Raw genomic sequence first — 24,094 nt, forward strand, 5'->3', positions numbered from 1 at the left:
CCGTTCTCATTAAAGGGCGATGCTAAGATATGGTTTAATTCTCTTGATCCTGGTTGTGTGCGTAGTCCTCAGGATATGATATATTACTTCTCTGCTAAATATTTCCCTGCTCATAAGAAACAAGTTGCTTTGAGGGAAATATATAACTTTGTGCAAATTAAAGAAGAGAGTCTCCCACAAGCTTGGGGGAGGCTTCTCAAGTTACTTAATGCTTTGCCTAATCATACTCTTAAGAAACCTGAAATACTTGATATCTTTTATAATGGACTAATCGATGCTTCCAGAGATTACCTGGATAGTTGTGCTGGTTCTCTTTTCAGGGAAAGAACACCGGATGAAGCTGAAATTCTATTGAATAATATGTTCACAAATGAAAATAATTGGGCACCTCCTGAGCCAGCTCCTGCTCCAATTACTGAACCAACTCCGAAGAAGAGAGGTGTTTTATTTCTCAGTCTCAAAGATATGCAAGAGGCAAAGAAATCTATGAAAGAGAAAGGTATTAAAGCTGAAGACGTTAAGAATTTACCTCCTATTGAAGAAATACATGGTCTTAATATACCGCCTGTTGAAGAAACATATGATCTCAATTATTTATTTACTGAAGAACCTCCTGATCCCGATATCCCGGCACAGATAGTAAAGGTAAATTCTCTCTATAGATATGATAAAGCCGAAGTCCCTCTTACTAAAATTGCTAGTCAGTGCTTGGATGAGTTTGATAACTTTATGTTTAAGAAAGACAACTTCAATGCTTATTTTGGTAGACAATTAAAAGAAAATGCTTATATGATTAGACGCTTGGGTGATTATATGGCTGATATTAAAGGTGAACTTAAACTTATTAGCAAACATGCTTCTATGGTTACCACTCAAGTAGAACAAGTACTTAAAGCTCAAAAAGAAGTGCTTGACGAAATGAATAGTAAGAAAAATGATTATGCTGTTAGAGTGGCTACTAGAACTGGTAGAATGACTCAGGAACCTTTGTATCCTGAAGGCCACCCTAAGAGAATCGAGCAAGATTCTCAGAGAAATAATATTGATGTTCCTAGTTCTTCTAAAAATAAGAAAAAGAAAAATGATAGAACTGTGCAAACTTCTAGTGAGCCTATTGCTGAACCACCTGATAATCCAAATGATATATCTATGTCTGATGCTGAAACACAATCTGGTAATGAACATGAACCTAGTAAAAATATTAATGATAATGTTCATGATGATGCTCAACCTAGTAATGACAATGATGTAGAAATTGAACCCGATGTTGATCTTGATAACCCACAATCAAAGAATCAACGTTATGATAAAAGAGACTTTGTTGCTAGGAAACATGGTAAAGAAAGGGAACCTTGGGTTCAGAGACCCATGCCTTTTCCTCCGAAACCATCCAAGAAAAAGGATGATGAGGATTTTGAGCGCTTTGTAGAAATGATTAGGCCTATCTTTTTGCGTATGAGATTAACTGATGTGCTCAAAACAAATCCTTATGCTAAATATATGAAAGATATCATTACTAATAAAAGAAATATACCGGAAGATGAGATTTCCACCATGCTTGCTAATTATACTTTTAAGGGTGGAATACCAAAGAAACTTGGAGACTCCGGAGTACCCACTATACCTTGCTCCATTAAAAGAAATTATATTAAAACTGCTTTATGTGATCTTGGAGCCGGTGTTAGTGTTATGCCTCTCTCTTTATATCGTAGACTTGACTTGAATAAGTTGACACCTACCGAAATATCTTTGCAAATGGCTGATAAATCAACTGCTATATCTGCCGGTATTTGTGAGGATGTGCCTGTTGTGGTTGCAAATGTTACTATTTTAACGGACTTTGTTATACTTGATATTCCCGAAGATGATAGTATGTCTATTATTCTTGGAAGACCTTTTCTTAATACTGCAGGGGCTGTTATTGATTGCAACAAAGGCAATGTCACTTTTCATGTTAATGGTAATGAGCATACGGTACACTTTCCGAGGAAACAACCTCAAGTTCATAGTATCAATTCTATTGGGAAAATTCCATCAATTATATTTGGAGGTTTTGAATTTCCTCTTCCTACTGTGAAGAAGAAATATGATATTCTTATTATTGGGGATGTGCATATCCCTGTTGAGGTAACTTAGTGTTTTTCAAAATTTCTCCGGTTCCATGATTATCGGAATGAGTTTGTTAACAAGACTTGATCAACCTTGTTAGTGGATTATTTTGGATGAGCATGAGTTGGATGAAACTAGAAGCACAAACTTCTGTACCCTCTCTATATTTTCTGTTATTTATATTAAATAAAGTAAAAATAGTATTTTTTCTGTCTGTTTCCTGACCTATATATGCAATATAAAAATATCCCGAAAATAAAAGTCCTCAGAATGCCATGCCAATTTAATATGATGGAATATTTGAGGATTTACTGTGCAAAAATTACCATGGGAGGAGCTGCCACCTGGCCACGAGGGTGGTGGGCGCCCCCCTATAGGGCGCGCCCCCCTACCTCGTGGGCCCATGGTGGCCCTCCTCCACTTATCCCAGCACCCATCTTCTTCCTTTGTCTCACACAAACCCGAAAAACCAACTCAAGCACGAGTTCCAGCCACTTTTGTTGTGATTTTCGATCTCCTTGCTCGAAGCACCTCTCGCAAAATTGCTTGGGGAGATTGTTCCTTGGTATGTGACTCCTCCATTGGTCCAATTAGTTTTTGTTCTAGTGCTTTATTCATTGCAAATTTGTGCTGCATAGGTGACCATTTTCTTGAGCTTGCATGTCAAATTTATATGGTTCCAAGTAGTTCTAATGCTTGATATAGGCTCTAGGCACTTGTAGGAGTAGTTACTATCAGTTTTATTGAAGTTGGTTCATTTTTGTTTGAAGTTACTAAAAATTTCAGATTCTTTCAGAAAAATGATGAGGAGATTATTGAGGGGCTCATCAAGCCAAAGCTCAAAGGAAAAGGCACCTAAGCCTAAGTATAATTTGCCACGCACCGCGGAGATTCGGGCGTGTGAATGGCCTTCTGAAGATTTCTTGAGAGCAGCTGGTATCTATGAAGATTTTCATGAATTGGCTCACAATGCAGGCCTCACCGCTTTCCTCCACGACCAATGCGATTAGTATCTCTTACTCACAAATACCTTTGTGCAAAACTTTCATTTTCATTCTAGGGACTCACCACCTACGGTGGAATTTCATTTATATGATGAGCCTAAGGAGATGTCACTTTATGATTTCTGTCGGATTTGTTTAGTCCCTTTTGAGGGCAAGACAGAAGAACCACATCATGATGATGTGGCTGGGTTTATTGATAATATCACTGTAGGAGAAACCAGGAAGGTTTCCGATGCACGAATCACTAGCACACATTTTCCTGTTTTGCGTTACTTTGCATTATTTGCTAGTCATTGTTTAATTGGACGCGGAAATTTTGGAAACCTTGGTATCCCTGATTTAATTATTCTGCTCCAAGGTTTATATAGTGATAACACTTTTAGTTTGGGTCGTATTATTGCTAGACGGTTAAATATGAACCGTACTAAGGGCCCCATCTTTGGAGGCATTTATGCCACACGCCTAGCAGCACATTTTAACATACCTATTAGGCATGCCGAGAAGGAAGAAAAATTGCTACCCCGTGTTTATCTAGATCATAAAAGTATGGTGGCACATGATTTTATTGTTAAAAATAGGGCAGGGGAGCTTAGATATCAATTGTTCTTTAATAAACATCATCCTGAGACTATTACCTTGCCTGCTCCTTCTTTGTTTGATTTGACTGTAGGCACGTACCTTGTTCCGTTGACGGCTATTCACGCCTACCGGAACCCTGCACCAGTCGAGGAGCCAAAACAGGAACCACAAGATGAGCCTCCACGACAATCTGTTTATTCTTGGGATCCAGAGATGACTGTCAGCAAGTGGCAGTCAGAGTCTTCTTCTTCATCACAGTATGATCCCAACTATTCCTCTTCATCACAGTACGACCCCAACAACTATTATTATGGATATCCGCCAGGCCAGCCGTGGCCATAGACCAACTTAGGCCAAAATCCTAAGCTTGGGGGAGTACGTATTTCTCACCGACATTACATTTATGTTAACACACACTCATTGCAAGATGTCGGTGGTCATACTGTTTCATTGTAATATCCATGCTAGTTTATTTTCTTTTTCCTGCTTTCTTCTTGTGTGTTTAGTAAACCTTAAGAAAAACCAAAAAATTAGTAGTAGTTTATTTTTCTGCTGTAGTAGTAATAATTAAAAAGAAAACCCAAAAATATTTGCCGTTCTTCTTTTGCTTGTTGAGAGCTTTCCCGTGTAAATAGTTTTATTTCTTTTCTTTGGGGGTCAGTAGGAGAAGACCATAATTAAATTGTTGATGTGGCTCTTATATGCATTATTGTTGAATTAACCAAAGAGCCCATATTGCCTTGTCTTATCATGTTTATTGAATTCTCGTAGATTCTAGCTTAGTCCAATGCACGTGCACTCTTATTATTATTCACACCGTTCGGTCGTGCAAGTGAAAGGCAATTATGATGATATATGATGGACTGACTGAGATGAGAAAAGCTGGTATGAACTCGACCTCTTTTGTTTTTTTAAATATGATGAGCCCGTCGTTCTTGATTCAGCTTATTACGAATAAACATGTTTGCAATGACAATTAGAGATCATAGTTGCTTGTGCCATGCTTGATTAGCTATGAGTTATAATGGTTTACCTTGTGTGCCAACATGCTATTGAGGTGATTATGATGTGGTATGATGGGGTGGTATCCTCCTTTGAATGATTTAAGTGACTTGACTTGGCACATGTTCACGCATGTAGTTGAAACAAATCAACATAGCCTTCACAATATTTATGTTCATGGTGGATTATATCCTACTCATGCTTGCATCCAATGTTTATTAATTTTAATGCATGTACATGGCTGTTGTCGCTCTCTAGTTGGTCGCTTCCTAGTATTTTGCTAGCCTTCACTTGTACTAAGCGGGAATACTGCTTATGCATCCAATCCCTTAAACCCCAAAGTTATTCCAGATGAGTCCACCATACCTTCCTATATGCGGTATCTACCTGCCGTTCCAAGTAAATTTGTATGTGCCAAACTCTAAACCTTCAAATAATCATTCTATTTTGTATGCTCGAGTAGCTCATGTATCAACAAAGGCTGTCCTTATCTTCCGTGTTAGGCGGGTTATTCTCAAGAGGAGTGGACTCCACTCCTCACTCATGAGAAAATGGCTGGTCACCAGGATGCCCAGTCCCATGCTTTATGCAAACTAAATCAAAATTAAATGCAAACAAAACTCCCCCTGGGACCTGATATATGTTGGAGGCACTTGTTGTTTCGAGCAAGCCATGGATTGATGCTTGTTGGTGGAGGGGGAGTATAAACTTTACCATTCTGTTTGGGAACTGCCTATAATGTGTTTAGCATGGAAGATATCGCCATCTCTTAGTTGCTACGTTGACAATGAAAGTATACCGCTCAAAATACAATTTATCTCTATTTCAAAATCGAGCTCTGGTACCTCTACAAATCCCTGTTTCCCTCTGCGAAGGGCCTATCCATTTACTTTTATGCTGAGTCATCACCCTCTTATTAAAAAGCACTAGCTGGAGAGCACAGCCGTCATTTTCATTCATCACTATTAATCTATATTGGGTATGACTATGATTGGATCTCTTTTACCATGAATTACAATGTCTAGTCAGTCCTTGATCTTTAAAGGTCCTCTGCATTTATGTTTTGCGGTCTCAGAAAGGGCTAGCGAGATACCATCTTGTTATATCATATTATGATTGTTTTGAGAAAGTGTTGTCATCCGAGATTTATTATTATGACTTGCTAGTTGATTATGATATTGATATGAGTAATGATGAGACCTGAGAATTATTGCAAATGTGGTTAGTTATGATCTATGCTGAAAACTTGAATGCTGGCTTGACATAGTTACAACAACAAGAGCAAACGGAGTTTGTAAAAGTTTTTCTTTCTTTCAGTTTGTCAACTGAATTGCTTGAGGACAAGCAAGGGTTTAAGCTTGGGGGAGTTGATACATCTCCGTCGTATCTACTTTTCCAAACACTTTTGCCCTTGTTTTGGACTCTAACTTGTATGATTTGAATGGAACTAACCCGGACTGACGCTGTTTTTAGCAGAATTACCATGGTGTTGTTTTATGTGCAGAAAACAAATATTCTCGGAATGACATGAAACTCCACACGAGGTCTTAGAAAAAATAATAAAAAATCCTCGCCAAATATGAAGACCAGGGGGCCCACACCCTTCTCACGAGGGTGGGGGGCGCCCCCCCCCCCCAAGGGCGCGCCCCCTACCTCGTGGGCCCCCTGTTGACCCTCCGACGCCAACTCCAACTCTATATATTTGCTTTCGATGAGAAAAAAATCAGAGAGAAGAAATCATCGCGTTTTACGATACGGAGCCGCCGCCAAGCCCTAAAACCTCTCGGGAGGGCTGATCTGGAGTCCGTTCGGGCTTCCGGAGAGGGGGATTCGTCGCCGTCGTCATCATCAACCATCCTCCATCACCAATTTTATGATGCTCACCGCCGTGCGTGAGTAATTCCATCGTAGGCTTGCTGGACAGTGATGGGTTGGATGAGATTTATCATGTAATCGAGTTAGTTTTGTTAGGGTTTGATCCCTAGTATCCATTATGTTCTGAGATTGATATTTCTATGACTTTGCTATGCTTAATGCTTGTCACTAGGGCCCGAGTGCCATGATTTCAGATCTGAACCTATTATGTTTTCATGAATATATGTGAGTTCTTGATCCTATCTTGCAAGTCTATAGTCACCTACTATGTGTTATGATCCGGCAACCCCGAAGTGACAACAATCGGGACCACTCCCGGTGATGACCATAGTTTGAGGAGTTCATGTATTCACTATGTGCTAATGCTTTGTCTCGGTTCTCTATTAAAAGGAGGCCTTAATATCCCTTAGTTTCCAATAGGACCCCGCTGCCACGGGAGGGTAGGACAAAAGATGGCATGCAAGTTCTTTTCCATAAGCACGTATGACTATATACAGAATACATGCCTACATTACATTGATGAATTGGAGCTAGTTCTGTGTCATCCTATGTTATGACTGTTACATGATGAACCGCATCCGGCATAATTATCCATCACTGATCCGGTGCCTACGAGTTTTCCATATACTGGTTTACGCTTATTTAATTTTCCGTTGCTACTGTTACAATCACTACAAAATACCAAAAATATTACTTTTGTTGTCTTTACTTTTGTTGCCGCTACCACCACTATCATATTACTTTGCTACTAAACACTTTGCTACAGATACTAAGTTTCCAGGTGTGGTTGAATTGACAACTCGGCTGCTAATACTTGAGAATATTCTTTGGGCTCCCCTTGTGTCGAATCAATAAATTTGGGTTGAATACTCTACCCTCGAAAACTGTTGCTATCCCCTATACTTGTGGGTTATCAAGACCGTTTTCTCGCGGCCGTTGCCGGGGAGCATAGCTCTATTCTTTGAGTCACTTGGGATTTATATCTGTTGGACACTATGAAGAACTTGAGAGATCCAAAAACCAAGATCTATCCCTCAACTACGAGGGGAGGTAAGGAACTGCCATCTAGTTCTGCACTTGATTCACCTTCTGTTATGAGTAAGTTTGCGACACCTACACCTGCTTCTGCTATTCGTTCTGATATGTCGCATGTTATTGATGATGCCACTTCTGCTATGCATGATACTTATGATGAAACTGCTTCTATGCCTGATACTACTGTGCCCCTTAGTGAATTTCTTGATGAACAAATTGCTAGGGCTAGAGAAGAGAAATTATTGAATCTGAATACGATGATGATAATGATGATGAAAATATGCCGTTATTCCTGAGGGTTATTTATTTGATCAAGATGCTTAATTTACTTTTCCGCTGCTACTGTTACAATCACTACAAAATACCAAAAATATTACTTTTGATGTCTTTACTTTTGTTGCCGCTACCACCACTATCATATTACTTTGCTACTAAACACTTTGCTGCAGATACTAAGTTTCCAGGTGTGGTTGAATTGACAACTCAGCTGCTAATACTTGAGAATATTCTTTGGCTCCCCTTGTGTCGAATCAATAAATTTGGGTTGAATACTCTACCCTCGAAAGCTGTTGTGATCCCCTATACTTGTGGGTTATCATCGAAGTCCCCGGGCCGACTGCCAAAGTTCCTGGGCCGAGATCTGAAGTCCCCGGGCCAGGTGCGACTGCTGCAGTCCCCGGGCCGCCTGCCGAAGTCCCCGGGCCGCCTGCTGAAATTTTGGAGCCAGATTCGACTTTTTCAGGGGCAGCCGGCACGAAGATAGAATCTGATTCTGGTGAGGGCTTGATGGAAGGCTTGAGGAGTCGCTTGAGGAGTCTTCAATGACGAGGTGTTTGGCATATAGATTATATTTGGCATTGCAAGGCGGGTTCCTCCACTGACGACTTCCGAGTAGTGTGTTTGGCTTTCCATTTAATGTTGTACCCCTTGGCTTCTGTGCATCAACAACTTCAGTTTCCACGTGTCGAGCGAATGCGAGAGGTCAGGGTATTTTTTCATATACCATCCCGACCGTACCACAAAGGCGCCTATTTAAAGAGAAGAGATCTCAGATCCATTCCACACCCCATGAAAAATCCTTAGAGCTTGCTAAGAAGAACCATCCCAACATGGCTAGCGCTCCCAACTCTTCCTCTCGTCCCCACGGCTCCAAAAAGGGTGATTGGGAGAGATGTTCCGTACCCCATAGTCAACTGGAAAAGCTGCAAACACAGGGCTTTCTTCCCCCCGCGGACTTGGTCCCTGTTCGAGCAGGATTTGCCTCCTTCAACGGCAAAACTCAGGCGGAGGATTTCCCCAATCCGTCCGCGGGAGAACGAGTGTGCTTCGTCCCCTTCTTATTAAGAGGTGTTGGATTTCCAATCCATCCCTTCCTCCGAGGACTGCTAGAGTATTATGGCCTCCAACTGCATAGTCTCACTCCCGCCTCTATCCTTCATATTGCGGGTTACGTCGCTCTACGCGAGCTATTCCTGAGCTGTGAGGCCCACTTTGATTTATGGAGAAGACTATTCTGGCTCGTCCCTTGTAATCAAGGAGGGTCAATTTTTGAAGTGGGAGGCGCTGAAGTGTGGCGCATCGCCGGGACCGGATACATGTCCGGCACCCTGAAGAAATCTTCCGAAGAGTGGCCTTCCGAATGGTTCTATATCGACAACGTCGCTCTACCCGACCCCGTCCGTATGGGCCTCCCCGAGTTTTCAAGTGCCCTGCTGAAGAAACGCCATAGCTAGCATCCTCGAAGCCTCGAGGAAGAGGATAGTGCAGAGATCAGCCTACTGGTGGGCAAGATTAAGACGCTTGCCCAGTCCGGATTGTCAATATTCGAGGTAATGGCAACCTCTATAGCGCGGGGGGTCCAGCCACTCCAATACAGAGGGATGCCCATGTGGCATTATAACGGGGAAGACGGCGCCTCACGCTATGGTCGGAAGGGCCCGAAGACCCCTGCCGCCCTGGCCAAAATACTAGCCGAGCTGTATAAAGGGGAGAAAGAGGAGTTCACCCATCTCCAACATCGAGACGGATTTTCCATGTATAATCCTCCCAGCTAGGTAAGCTTCAGCTCCACTATTTTACTCCTGTCCCTGAATCATTCTTGACAGGCAGTATATTATCTGCTTATAACAGGAATGGCGAAAGGCTGTCGAGGGGATCCATGACCCTGCCCCTCAGCCGGAGAATCGCAACCGAGATCTTGACCCCGGATATGAGGAAGATCCGGACATATTTGTGGAGCTCGAGGATGGAATATTCTATCAGATGAGCTATGACGGTACATATGTACCCATCATCACCGATTACCCCGGCCTCCTTCCTGCTTCACATGTAAGTAATCCGGAGATACCTTTTCCAAGATAGTTTTCTCATTCCTCCTTACCCACCGCACTGTCATGTGCTCAAAAGGGGAGGCGCTCGGCGCGCCATGCAGCCTCGGGGGCATCTCCGAAGAGAACATCCCCCACACCAGGCAAGCCTTCAAAGAGGAAGGCAAACGAAGATACGGCCGAGCCTTCATCAAAGAGGTATGAATTTGCAAATATGCACCTTGGCAGTCACATCCAACTGTGACCTTTCCGTTTATCATGTATCAGGAAAAAGGTGTGCCGGACTATATCCGGGGGTCCGACCGGCCATACTTCCCGCAGCCAGGATCCAGATCCTACCGTGAAGATGGGGTCTGATGCGGGGGTGACGTCGGACTGTCCTTCGATCGAGGATTCGGATGACGTATCCGTCACCAACTCGGAAGTGGGGAGCGCCATGAATCATCTGTGTCGCAGGGCCGTTTTACAAGACCCTGGCTTTTTAGAAGAGGCATTTAACGCCTTCAGCTTGGCTGATGCATATATCCAAGCTGCTCGAGATGGGCTTAACAGAGCCACAAAGCAACATTTAAAAGATGTGCAAGTAAGTTTACTTCGTCTGACTATGATGACCATATGCCAGTAGCCCCGAGACTTAAAGTAGTTGGGACAACTGATTTGAGGATCGCTGCATGACCAGGTTCTGACAAAGAAGAATGATGTGCTAGCCCAAGAGCTAGAAAAGTGTCAGACGCAGTTGAACGCAATGACCGTCGAACTGGAAAAATCCAAAGCGGCGTCCTCCGGTGATATTTCCCTCCATCGAGAAACATTTATTGCATAGCAACCGTGTTAACACTGTGGTTTTATCTCATAACAAGATCATTGGATTAATTGGAGGAAAAAGAGTCGAAAAGACTGCAGGCCGTAGGCGAGCGGGTTTTGACCCATGTCAGACAGGATAAAAACAAACTCCAAGATGCAAACACCCAGCTGGGCGAAGAGCTTAAGGATGTGCGGGCCCAGCTGGCATACCCCGTGAAGGAGAACAAAAAACTGTGAGGCGACATATTCAGTATGTGGTCGTATTTACCGTAGAACAGTTTGGAAGTAAAAGTAGCTAATATAGCTGTGATTGCAGGTATATTAACGGGCCGTCCCGAAGAGGAGGTGTCCGGATCATCAAGTGATCTTCTACAAGGGTTGTCGCAATTGCACGAGCAAGCTCGGCAGGCAATGCGGAGTGTAGCCAAGGCCTTATGGCCATCCGACTCCCCTCCAGGGAGTATGGATAAGCTTCTAGAGCTGTTCAAGGGAGCGCAGTGGCGTATCCGACTGTGGAAGATATCAACCTACCGAGAGGGTGCACGAGAAGCCTGGGCCATGGTAAAAACACGATATACCAAGCTGGATCTGAATCACATGGCCCGGGTCGGGCCGCTAGGGTCAAATGGGGAAGAAATTCCCGTTAGTTTAGTATATGGCCAAGTAGAGGTGGCTGCTAGATACTCCCAACAGGATTGTAAATGAGACCGCCTGTTGGACGGTATAGAGGAGGAAGTTTTTGAGTCATGAGTGACTATGTACTTTCCTTCTAGCTGGATAATAAAAACAATTGTCATGGCTGACCTTTTCGCTTCGACCTCTGGACCCGAAGGTGCGGAGTGTTTCCGAATACCCTAATGGTAGAATATACCGAGATATGCATGGGAACCAGGCGTAGGGGTCATAGTTGCTTGAACAAACAATGTGTATCCGGCTAGTTATGTTATATTACATTATGTAAGAAACATCTTCTAGAGAGAATAGTTTCGTTAAGGGTTCCTTTCCCTGGGTGTGCATGCGTTTAATGTGCATGTCCGAACTGTGATTGAAAAAATCGCAGAGTAAGTAACTTCTGGGGTTTCACAATGGAGTGAATGCGGAAACATCTTTAATTCGCCGACCGAATATTCCCTTAAGAATGCTAGCTTTCGGCTTCACCCAGTTTGAGGTACACATCCGGATGACCCAACAGTAACAATCGCAGAGGTGCTCCCTTTATGCCCTAGCCGAACTAACGGGAACGTAGGGCATAAGCACAAGAGCCAGGCAACCCAGCTTGGCCAAAACTTAAGTCATATTGATGCATATAATGGCGAAGAAAAGGTACATATGGGAAAACGCATATGTGGTGAGCTTGATGCTTAAAGGATAATAGCAAGCTTCTGCACAAGAAGCCCCCAGGTATAATGAACGTACATATGTGGAGATGTACGCATCAGGGGAGGACGGTCTAGCCGTACTAAAGTCGTAGGGCTAAAGAGCAAAACGAAAAAAGATAAAAAATGAAAAGAGAGAGAAAAAAATAACGTTAATAACAGGAGGAAGGAGACGAACACAGAGTTCGGCGCTAGGCATAAAATCGTCGGAGTCCAGCCGTTTTCCAGGGGTTCGGCTCCAGGTGATTGTCTGACGCATCACGCAGGCGGTACACTCCTCCGGTGAGGACTTCATCAATGATGAAGGGACCCTCCCACTTGGGCTTGAGTTTGTCCTTTTTCTTCTCCGGCAGGCGTAGAACGAGTTCACCGACGTTATAAGTCTTGGCCCGTACTTCTCTGCTTTGATACCTGCAAGCCTGCTGTTGATAAAATGCGGAACGGGCTTTGCGATGTCGCGCTCCTCCTCCAGGGCATCTAAGCTGTCCTGCCGATCAAGCTCGGCTTCTCTCTTTTCGTACATGCGCACTCGAGGTGAGTCATGAATAATATCGCAGGGTAACACTACTTATGCACCGTACACCATGAAGAAAGGTGTATATCCAGTAGTGCGGTTGGGTGTGGTCCGCAGCCCCCATAGTACGGAGTCAAGTTCCTCCACCCAGTGCTTGTCTGATTCTTTTAAAGAACGCACTATCTAGGTTTGATGCTGCTCATAATAAGACCATTAGCCCGTTCGACTTGACCGTTTTGTCTGCGGGTGATAGACAAAGACGTAATCGAGCTTAATGCCTAGATTAGCGCACTAGGTTTTCACTTCATCGGCTATGAAATTAGAGCCATTATCGGTGATTATGCTGTGTGGGACACCATAACGGTGTACCACACCGGATATGAAATCTATTACCGGACCCGCTTCGGCCGTTTTAACTGGTTTGGCCTCTATCCACTTAGTGAATTTATCCACCATGACCAGGAAATACTTTCTCTTATGGCTTCCTCCTTTAAGGGGTCCGACCATATCGAGCCCCCAGACCGCAAAAGGCCAAGTGATGGGGATTGTTTGTAAGGCAGTGGGGGCATATGGCTTTGGTTGGCGAAGAGTTGGCATCCGACGCAACGTTGGACAAGGTCCTGTGCATCTGCTCGGGCCGTTGGCCAATAAAACCCTATACGGAAGGCCTTGCTAACAAGGGCCCGAGCTGCAGCGTGGTGACCGCCGAGTCCGGCGTGAATCTCGGCCAAGAGCTGTCGCCCCTCTTCCTCGGAGATACATCTTTGAAGAACTCCGGTAGCGCTTTTCTTAGAGCTCTCCGTCATGAACCTTGTAGGCCTTCGAACGCCGGACAATGCAGCGGGCCTCATTCTGGTCCTCAGGAAGCTCCTTCCTATTAAGGTAGGCCAGGAAGGGTTCAGTCCATGGGGCAATGACTGCCATGATGAGATGTGCCGACGGTGTTATTTCGGTGGCTGAGCCTCCGATGATGTCGGTGTTTTCGGAATCTGGGGTTATGTTCGGATCCGGACTAGTGTTGCCGTTTTCCCCCTGCCACACCACAAATGGCTTAAAAAGCCTTTCCAGAAAGATATTAGGTGGAACGGGGTCGCGCTTAGCGCCGATACAAGCAAGGACATCCGCCTCCTGATTACTTTCTCGAGCCACATGGTGGAACTCGAGCCCCTCGAACCGGGCCGGCATTTTTATGACGGCATTACGGTAAGCTACCACCTTTGGTTCTTTGGCGTCGAAGTCTCCATTTATTTGAGATATTGCAAGGTTTGAGTCCCCACGCACTTCTAGGCATTGTATGCCCATGGAGACAGCCATCCGGAGACCATGCAATAAGGCCTCGTATTCGGCTACATTGTTCGAGTCTGTGTATAGTATTTGGAGTACGTACTGAATGACGTCTCCAGTTGGTGACGTTAAGACGACGCCCGCCCCTAGCCCTACCAGCATTTTGGAGCCATCGAAATACATAACCCAATTGGAATATGCGCCGTACTCTTTAGGGAGTTCGGCCTCCGTCCATTCAGCGACAAAGTCAGCCAGTACTTGGGATTTAATAGCTCGACGTGGTTTGTATGTAATATCAAATGGAAGGAGCTCAATGGCCCATTTGGCAATCTGGCCCGTGGCATCGCGGTTGTTTATGACGTCGTTGAGTGGTACTTCGGGAGCCACCGTGATCGAACACTCCTGGAAGTAGTGATGGAGCTTTCGGGATGCCATGAAGACCGTGTATGCTATCTTTTGATAATGGGGGTACCAGGATTTGCATGGTGTAAGGACAGTGGATACGTAGTATACTGGCTTCTGAAGCAGGAATTTGTGTCTGTCCTATTCTCGTTCAACGACGAGCATGATGCTCACCACCTGATGTGTTGCCAATATGTATAACAACATCGGTTCACCAACGTTTGGCGCGGCCAGGATTGGGTTGCTCGCAAGAAAGGTTTTTTTTCTCCAGTACGGCTGTTGCCGCATCCGTCCACTCGAAGTGATCGGTTCGCCGTAGAAGGCGATAGAGTGGCAGTGCCTCTTCTCCCAATCTGAAGATAAAGCGGCTTAGAGCTGCCACGCAACCCGCGAGCTTTTGGACTTGTTTAAGGTCTGTTGGCTTAGCCAATTGTGACAGAGCTCGGATTTTGGCTGGATTTGCTTTAATTCCTCTGTTGGAAACGATGAAGCCCAGCAGTTTTCTGGTGGGGACGCCGAAAACCCACTTTTCAGGATTGAGCTTAATGTCATATGCACGGAGGTTATCAAATGTGAGACGTAAATCGTCTATTAATGTTTCGACGCGCCTATTTTTATGACGACATCGTCCACATAAGCTTCAACTGTCTTGCCGATTTGTTTCTCCATGCATGTTTGAATCATGCGTTGGTACGTGGCGCCGACATTCTTGAGCCCGAAGGGCATGGTGTTGAAGCAGAATGGCCCATATGGGGTATTGAATGCTTGTTGCAGCTTGATCGGACTCCTTCATTTTGATTTGATGGTATCCGGAATATGCATCAAGGGAACACAATGAGTCGTGTCCTGCGGTAGCATCAATGATTTGATCAATGCGGGGGAGGGGGAAGGGATCCTTAGGGCAAGCTTTATTGAGGTCTTTAAAATCGACGCACAACCGCCAGGATTTGTCCTTCTTTGGTACCATCACCAGGTTTGCCAGTCAGTCCAGATGCTTTATTTCTCTGATGAATCTGGCCTCAATTAGCTTGGCTAGCTCCTCCCCCATAGCTTGACGTTTGGGTTTGGAAAAGCACCAGTGTTTGCTTGACCGGTTTATATCCCTTTAATATATTGAGGCTGTGTTCGGCCAACTCGCGTGGGATTCCTGGCATATCAGAAGGGTGCCAGGCGAATATATCCCAATTCTCGCGCAGGAACTCTCGTAGAGCGGCGTCAACCATTGGGTCTAATTGTGCTCCGATGGACGCTGTCTTCTTGGGGTTCACTGGATGGACTTGGAATTTGACTATTTCTTCTGCTGGTTTGAAGGATGTGGATTTGGGTCATTTGTCTAGGACCACATCATCCCTGTCCACCGTGGAGCGCAGCGCGGTTAATTCTTCGGCCGCGAGGGCTTCAGATAATGCCTCGAGGGCCAAGGATGCGGTTTTATTCTCGACGCAGAGTGCTATGTCCGGATCACTAACTAGAGTGATTATACCATTTTATTCTCGATGGGGTACCGCTTGGAAGGGCGTAAATGCATCTCGCCCTAAGAGGGCGTGATATCCGCTGTTGAAAGGGGCCACTTGGAAGGTTATTTCTTCAGACCGATAATTCTCCGGCATGCCGAATACCATGTCAAGTGTTATTTTTCCCACACACTGTGCCTCCCGACTGGGAATAATTCCTCGGAAGGTCTTGCTGCTTTGCTCAATGCGGCTCATGTCTATTTCCATTTTGTGGAGTGTATCTTCGTAGATGAGGTTTAGTCCGCTGCCGCCGTCCATGAGGACCTTCATGAGCCGAAAGCCGTCCACGATTGGACTGAGGACCAAGGCGGCTGGTGCTCAGACTGTCCTGTATTTTGGTTCATCGCAGGCATTAAAAGTTATAGCCTTGTCGTTCCAAGGGTTTATCGCTGCTATGTGACATACTTTGGCGAGCCCGCGTAGCGCTCTTTTGCGCCTATTGTTTGAGGCGAATGTCTCGAAGACCGTCAGTACTTTGGGGTCATTGTCCTCTGGGGGTGTTGTTCTGGGTTATTCTTGGTGAAGATATCCTTGCCACTCTTGGCCACTTGCCGGAGTATCCAACATGCTCTAAGGCTATGTGTTGGTATGTTATCCGGTGTTGCGTGTTTTTTGCATGGCCCATTGAGCCATCCTTCTAGAACGGTTCCGCGCCCCATACTGGACTTGTATTTCTTTACTATTGAACCGGCCGTGTTGCAAGGGTGCGCCCTTTTCGCCTGAATAAGGGGTTGAGTGGGGACCGATGATTCCCAACGAGCCGCTTGAGTTTTCCAGGCGCTTCCCATTGCATTGTACTACTGTACGATAGTTGCCAAGTCAGCGAAGTGTAGGATACGACGGCGGTTGATGGCGTTGAGGATTCCTTCGTCTCTGCAATTGTTGCGGAACACTGAGATCGCTTCCTTGTCGTGGCAATCTTTAATCTTGTTTTTGATAAGGAATCTGGCCCAGAAGTGGTGGACCGTTTCCTGAGACTGCTATTTTATGCTCATGAGAGTGCTTGTATTCGGGTGGGTGGGTGGATTTAAATCTGAACCCTGCCCCAATTTTGGATCCGGAGTCTGAAGTCTTCTAAACTTAGCAAATCGGGCTCCGGGATGTCCACTAATTTCTTAGGCCCGTCGTCCGATTCTATGTTCGGAGGGCATGACGCTTCACCTCGCGGGTATGTGTCCGGCTCTTCGCGACTGGAGATCCGGACATAGTCTGTCCTTAAAATGGAGGAAGAGTTGTCGACTTGCTCCTCGACTACCACTATCTGGTGGGTGATCGGTGGAGATTTGATTTCTCTCTGGTCGGGTTTAAGCCCAATCTGATCGTAGTCTGTAGCGACCCCTAGGGCGGTGATGCGATCTAGGAGCTCATTTAAGGACGAAAGCTCCGCCGGATCCATCTGCTTGGAGTGTTCGAAGTCGATACGAAGGGGGTTTTCGATGACCCGAGAGGTCATCGTCGGCTTAATGACCGAACGTGCGGTCATGGTAAAGCCGCCCAGCCGGAGGGTTTGGCCTGGAGCCAGCGTTCCTCCGGTGGCGATATTATCCTTGAGAACAAGACGAGACATCGATCTTGTTGTCGACGGCACGGTGGAACTCTCAATGAAAGCACCAATGTCGGTGTCAAAACCGGCGGATCTCGGGTAGGGGGTCCCAAACTGTGCGTCTAAGGTCGATGGTAACAGGAGACAAGGGACACAATGTTTACCCAGGTTCGGGCCCTCTCTATGGAGGTAATACCCTACGTCCTGCTTGATTGATATTGATGAATACGAGTATTACAAGAGTTGATCTACCTCAAGATCGTAATGGCTAAACCCTAGAGGTCTAGCTTGTATGGCTATGATAATGAGTCTCCTCCTTCGGACTAAGTCCTTCGGTTTATATAGGCACCGGGAGGATCTAGGGTTACATAAGGTCGGTTCCAAAGAAAGGAATCTACATATCCGGTAGCCAAGCTTGCCTTCCACGCCAAGGAGAGTCCCATCCGGACACGGGTGCAGTCTTCGGTCTTTGTATCTTCACAGCCCATCAGTCCGGCCCATGGCTAACAGGCTGGACGCCCGAGGACCCCTTAGTCCAGGACTCCCTCAGCGAAAAAATGGAATAACACATTTTGTAGGCATAATACTTATCATATATATAAAGGAGAGGGTAGTCCCCGAGTGCTACTTGAGGGACCCGAAATCTTCATACTTAATACAAAAGATAGCGTGGCACATACTGCATTCAACTGTCAAATCTTCAAAGGAGGTTTGCATTCCATGGGCGCTCTATTTCCTTGCTGGAATCGTCCCTCTTGCGCACCCTGGGCTTCTGGGCATCGATCAGGTAGTAGGAGTTATTGCCCAAGGCTTTACTGATGATGAAAGGGCCCTCCCAAGGAGCCGAAAGCTTGTGCTGGCCGGCTGTTCACTGGATCAGCCGGAGCACAAGGTCTCCCTCTTGGAAGGATCTCGTCTTGACCTTCCGACGGTGGTAACGGCATAGACCCTGCTGGTAGATGGCGGACCGGCTGAGTGCCAATAGCCGACCCTCTTCCAGCAGGTCGACGCCGTCTTCTCGTGCTTCTTTGGCCTCCGCCTCGGTGTACATGGTGACATGAGGTGAGTCGAACTCGATGTCGGTTGGGATGACCACCTCGGCACCATACACGAGGAAGAAGGGGGTGAAGCCGGTTGACCTGTTCGGAGTGGTGCACAGACTCTAGAGGACGACCGGAAGCTCGTCGATCCAGCAGCCGGCCGAACGCTCCAAAGGCTCGACCAGTCGGGGCTTGATTCCGGTCAAGATGAGGATGTTTGCTCGTTCGACTTGGCCGTTTGACTGTGGGTGGGCAACGGACGCTAAGTCCATTCGGATGCCCTGTGTCGCACAGAGATGAGCCAAGGCGCCCTTGGCAAATTTGTGCCATTGTCGGTGATGATGCTGTGAGGTATGCCGTACCGAGTGGTGATGTCTGCAATGAAAGTCACAGCAGTCGGACCATTCAACTTCTTGATTGGCTTTGCCTCTATCCACTTGGTAAATTTATCCACGACAACAAGCAGATGAGTCATGCCACCGCGTGCTGTCCTGAATGGTCCCACCATGTCCAATCCCTAGACGGCAAAGGGCCAAGCAAGGGGAATAGTCTTGAGTGCAGAAGCCGGCAAGTGTTGCTTGGAACTAAATTGCTGGCATCCCTTACATTTCTTGACCAAGTCTTTGGCATCTTCTAAAGCAGTCGGCCAGAAGAAACCATGGCGAAAGGCTTTGGCCACAAGTGATCTTAAGGCCGCGTGGTGGCCGCACTCGCGTTGGTGGATATCTTTGAGGATTGCTTGGCCCTCTTCCGGCTCTACGCAGTGCTGGTATACACCAGTGATGCTGCGCCTTACGAATTCCCTGTTGATGATGATGTACGCTGCTGCCCGACGTTGCACCTATCGGGCCGAGATCTCATCAGTTGGCAGCTCCTTGTTCACCAAAAAGTTGAGGATGGGCTGAGCCCATGATGGTGCTGAGACTTCCTTCATTGTGAATACTGCCACTTGCACTGGGGCGGCTGGGTTGGGAGGTGGCGGGCTGGAATTGGCCGCCGCTTGCTGCGGTGTTGAAGTCCCCGGGCTGACTGCCAAAGTCCTCGGGCCAGTTGCGACTGCTGCAGTCCCCAGGCCGCCTGCCAAAGTCCCTGGGCCGACTGCTGAAATTTTGGAGCCGGATCCGACTATTTCAGGAGAAGCCGACACGAAGATATAATCTGATTCTGGCGAGGGCTTGATTGACGGCTTGAGGAGTCGCTGGAGGGATACGCCGGCTGGTATGGCTTGTCGGGTGGAGCCGATCCGCGCCAGAGCATCTGCTTGCTCGTTATCGCTTTGTGGCACATGGAGGAATTCGCACCCTTCAAAATATCCACTGAGTTGCTGGACGAGGAAGCGGTAGCTTGCCATATTTGCATCCTTGGCGTCCCAGTCACCAGACGACTGCTGGACCACCAAGTCGGAGTCACCGTAACACAGAATCCGGCGAATGTCGAGTTCTTTGGCAAGCCGGAGTCCGTGTATTAGTGCCTCATACTCTTCCACATTGTTGGAGGCGGCAAACTGGATTTGCAATGTGTATCTGAGCTTGTCGCCTTTGGGAGAGGTGAGGACGATGTCAGCTCCCAAACCGGTGTGCATCTTCGAACTGTCAAAGTGCATCCGCCAATGGGTGGAGTCCGGCGCTGGCAGTAGGTACTGGGTCTCGGCACAGTTGACAAGGAAGTCGGCCAGTGCTTGGGACTTGATGGTGGTGCGAGGCTGGTAGAAGATGGTGGGGGGGCCAACTCTATGGCCCATTTTTCCACTCGGCCTGAAGCATCTCGGTTGCCCATGATCTCGGCAAGCGGAGCAGTGCAGACAACCATTATAGGGTGCTCTTGAAAAATATGGCTTTAATTTTTTGGCGGTAAAGTGTACGTCGTAGCACATCTTCTCGTAGTGGGGGTAGTTCTGCTTGGAAGCCGACATTACTTCACTCAAATAATATACCGGTCTCTGGACTGGCAGAACCTTGCCGTCTTCCTTGCGTTCGACTACCATGACCGTGCTGACTACCCGGCTGGTGGCGGCGGTGTAGAGGAGCATGGGCTCCTTAGCAGCCGGCGCGGCCAGGACAGGCGGCGTGGTCAGCTTCTTCTTGAGCTGGAGAAAGGCCTCATCCGCCTTGTCATTCCACTCGAAATGAGTGGTTTTCTTCAGGAGCTGCTACAGGGGAAGGCCTTTCTCGCCCAACCGACTGATGAAGCGGCTGATGGATGCCAGGTAGCCGGTGAATTTTTGGACATCTCATAGTCGGGTGGGTACTTCCATCCTCTCGATGGCTTTGATCTTAGCAGGGTTGCACTCAATGTCGCGTTATGAGACCAAGAAGCCAAGGAGCTGTCCAGCTAGTACTCCGAACACACATTTCTCTGGGTTGAGCTTGATCTGAAACCGGCTCAGATTTTCAAAGGTCTCCTTGAGATCTTCCAATAGGGTACCACGCTTCTCCGTCTTCACCACAATATCGTCCACATAGACGTGGGCGTTCCTGCCGAGTTGCTTGAGGAGGCACTTCTGCATGCAAAGCTGAAAGGTGCCGCCAGCATTCCTCAAGTCGAACGTCATCGTCAGGTAATAGAAGGCTCTGAATGGTGTGATGAGTGCGGTCTTGTAACACCCACAATGCGGCTATATCTCCCACGTGTCGGGGCACGACTTAGAGGCATAGCCGCATGGTAGGCTTGTCGCAAGAGGGGTAATCTTCACACATCCCATGTACTGAATAAGGAAGGGATAAAGAGTTGGCTTACAATCGCTACTTCACACAAATACAAGTTAAACATACATCATCCAAATTACAAACAAGGTCCGACTATGGAACCAAAACAAAAGAAGACAACCCCCAATGCTAGATCCCCGATCGTCCCAACTGGGCTCCACTACTGATCAATAGGAAACGAAATAATACAACGATCAAGATCTTCATCGAGCTCCCACTTGAGCTCAGTTGCGTCATGTGCACTAGTATCATCGGCACTTGCAACTGTTTGGAAGTATCTGTGAGCCACGAGGACTCAGCAATCTCACACCCGCGAGATCAAGACTATTTAAGCTTATGGGTAGGAAAGGGTAGTGAGGTGGAGCTGCAGCAAGCACTAGCATATATGGTGGCTAACATATGCAAATAAGAGCGAGAAGAGAAGCAACGCAGCGGTCGTGAACTAGAAGTGATCCTGAAACTACTTACGTTCAAGCATAACACAAGAACCGTGTTCACTTCCCGGACTCCGCCGGAAAGAGACCGTCACGGCTAAACATGCGGTTGATGCATTTTAATTTAGTCAAGAGTCAAGTTCTCTACCACCGGACATTAACAAATTCACATCTGCCCATAACCGCGGGCACAGCTTTTGAAAGTTCAAACCCTACAGGGGTGTCCCAACTTAGCCCATCACAAGCTCTCACGGTCAACGAAGGATATTCCTTCTCCTAGGAAGACCCGATCAGACTCGGAATCCCGGTTACAAGACATTTCGATAATGGTAAAACAAGACCATCAAAGCCACCCGATGTGCCAACAATCCTGATAGGAGTCGCACGTATCTCGTTCTCAGGGCAACACCAGATGAGACTAGCTACGAGTAAAACCAAACCTCAAGTTTCCCCGAGGTGGCCCCGCATGCAGCTCGGTTCGGACCAACACTTAGACAAGCACTGCCCGGGGGGTTAAAATAAAGATGACCCTCGGGAGAGCGACTCCCAAGGGAAAAGTAGGTGGTGGTGAGGCAAATGGTAAAACCAAGGTTGGGCCTTGCTGGAGGAGTTTTATTCAAAGTGAACTGTCAAGGGGTCCCCATAACACCCAACCATGTAAGGAACACAAAATCAAGGAACATAACACCGGTATGACGGAAACTAGGGCGGCAAGAGTGGAACAAAACACTAGGCATAAGGCCAAGCCTTCCACCCTTTACCAAGTATATAGGTGCATTAATTAAATAAGAGATATTGTGATATCCCAACATATCCATGTTCCAACATGGAACAAACTTAATCTTCACCTGCAACTAGCAACGCTATAAGAGTGGCTGAGCAAAGCGGTAACATAACCAAACAACGATTTGCTAGGAAAGGTGGGTTAGAGGCTTGACATGGCAATATGGGAGGCATGATATAGCAAGTGGTAGGTATCGCGTCATAGAAATAGAGCGAGCAACTAGCAAGCAAAGATAGAAGTGATTTCGAGGGTATGGTCATCTTGCCTGAAATCCCGCAAGGAAGAAGAACGAGTCAATGAAGAAGACAAACGGACGTAGTCGAACGCATCCTCACAACTCCGGAATGGAACCGAAGCTAACGAGAGAAGCAACTCGGAAAGAAGCAAGCAACATAGTAAACAACCATCACATAAACATGGCATGATGCACAACCAAGTAGGATGCATGTCCGGTTTAATGAGGCATGACATGGCAAAATGCACAACCAACACTACAAATTAAGTGGAGCTCAATCTCAATATGCAACGAGTTGCATATTGACGAAGCACCACATCAATTATTTAGTTCTCTCCCATTTAGGTACCCCAACAATATTAAATGTTGTTAAGCATGGCAAGAGGTGAAGCAAATGAAAACTACCTATCTAGGCAAGTTTAAATGAGGCCGGAACAACAAACAACAAGTGTGGAAACCCCTCATGTGCATATTTTAGGTTTGGTACTGTTCTGCCCTAAACCATATTTTAGAGTTGTTAAACATGCAAGATGAATGCACCAAGTTAAACTAGGCATTTTTCTACCCCATTTACATATAAAGTTTATTTAAAACCGAGCTACGGTTATTTAGTTATGGAATAAAGCATTTTAACATGGCAATAGGCAAATTAATGCAAACAGCAAGTTTAAACATTTTAAACATGGATGTAAGTTGGATATTATGAAACTAGACAAAATTCTAAGCATTTTTCATATATAACTTATTTTAATCCGATGCACGGTCTGAGAGTTATTATATGCATGAACAGCAGGGGGTTTTCTGCAAAACTGCTCTCCTCAGGATTAATAGGCAAATTCGCAGAACAGAAAAAACGCATGGTGTGCTGAATCTAGTGCATGTTGGGTCAACAGAAAAGAGAAAAAACAAACAAAGGAGGCGTTGGGGCCTCACCATGGCCAAGGCCCGGTCGGTGGGGGAGCTGGCAAGTCGCGACTGGGTGAGGAGGCGTGTTGGGCCGACGGGGGGAAGCAGCGCAGATCTGGGCCACGCGCAAGGCTTAGATGGGGCGGCATGATGAGGCGATGGCATGGTCAACACGCGGGCGAACCAAGCGAGCGGAGGCAGGGGAGTCCTCCTCCCTGTTCGAGCGAAGCATAGGCGGGTCTTGCTGTCTGACGGCGGCGCAGCGGTAGGGTCAGCGACGCGGGGACTTGGCAAGGCTCCGGCAGCAGGGACGCAGGGCGAGGCGCAGGGAGACTGTGGCTACAGGCGCGATGCAAGAGGTGTCGGCAGCGGAACTTGGCGCGACAGGACTTGGAGGCCGAAGCAGGAGAGGCGCCCATGGCGCGGTTTGGGACTTGATGGGGGTTCCTGCGACAAGGAGCATGGGGACGCCGAGCTGCATGGTGCAGGAGATGGATCTGGGAGGTGGGGCCGGAGGAGCTCGAGCTCCGGGCGCCATGGCGTCGTCGTTCCTATCCAGGACAAGAGAGGGAGAGCGGGGAGGTCAGAGAGAGTGAAGAAACAAAGGGAAGGAAGGAAAAGG

This window comes from Triticum urartu, chromosome 6, assembly GCF_003073215.2.
Source record: "Triticum urartu cultivar G1812 chromosome 6, Tu2.1, whole genome shotgun sequence".
NCBI lineage: Eukaryota > Viridiplantae > Streptophyta > Magnoliopsida > Poales > Poaceae > Triticum > Triticum urartu.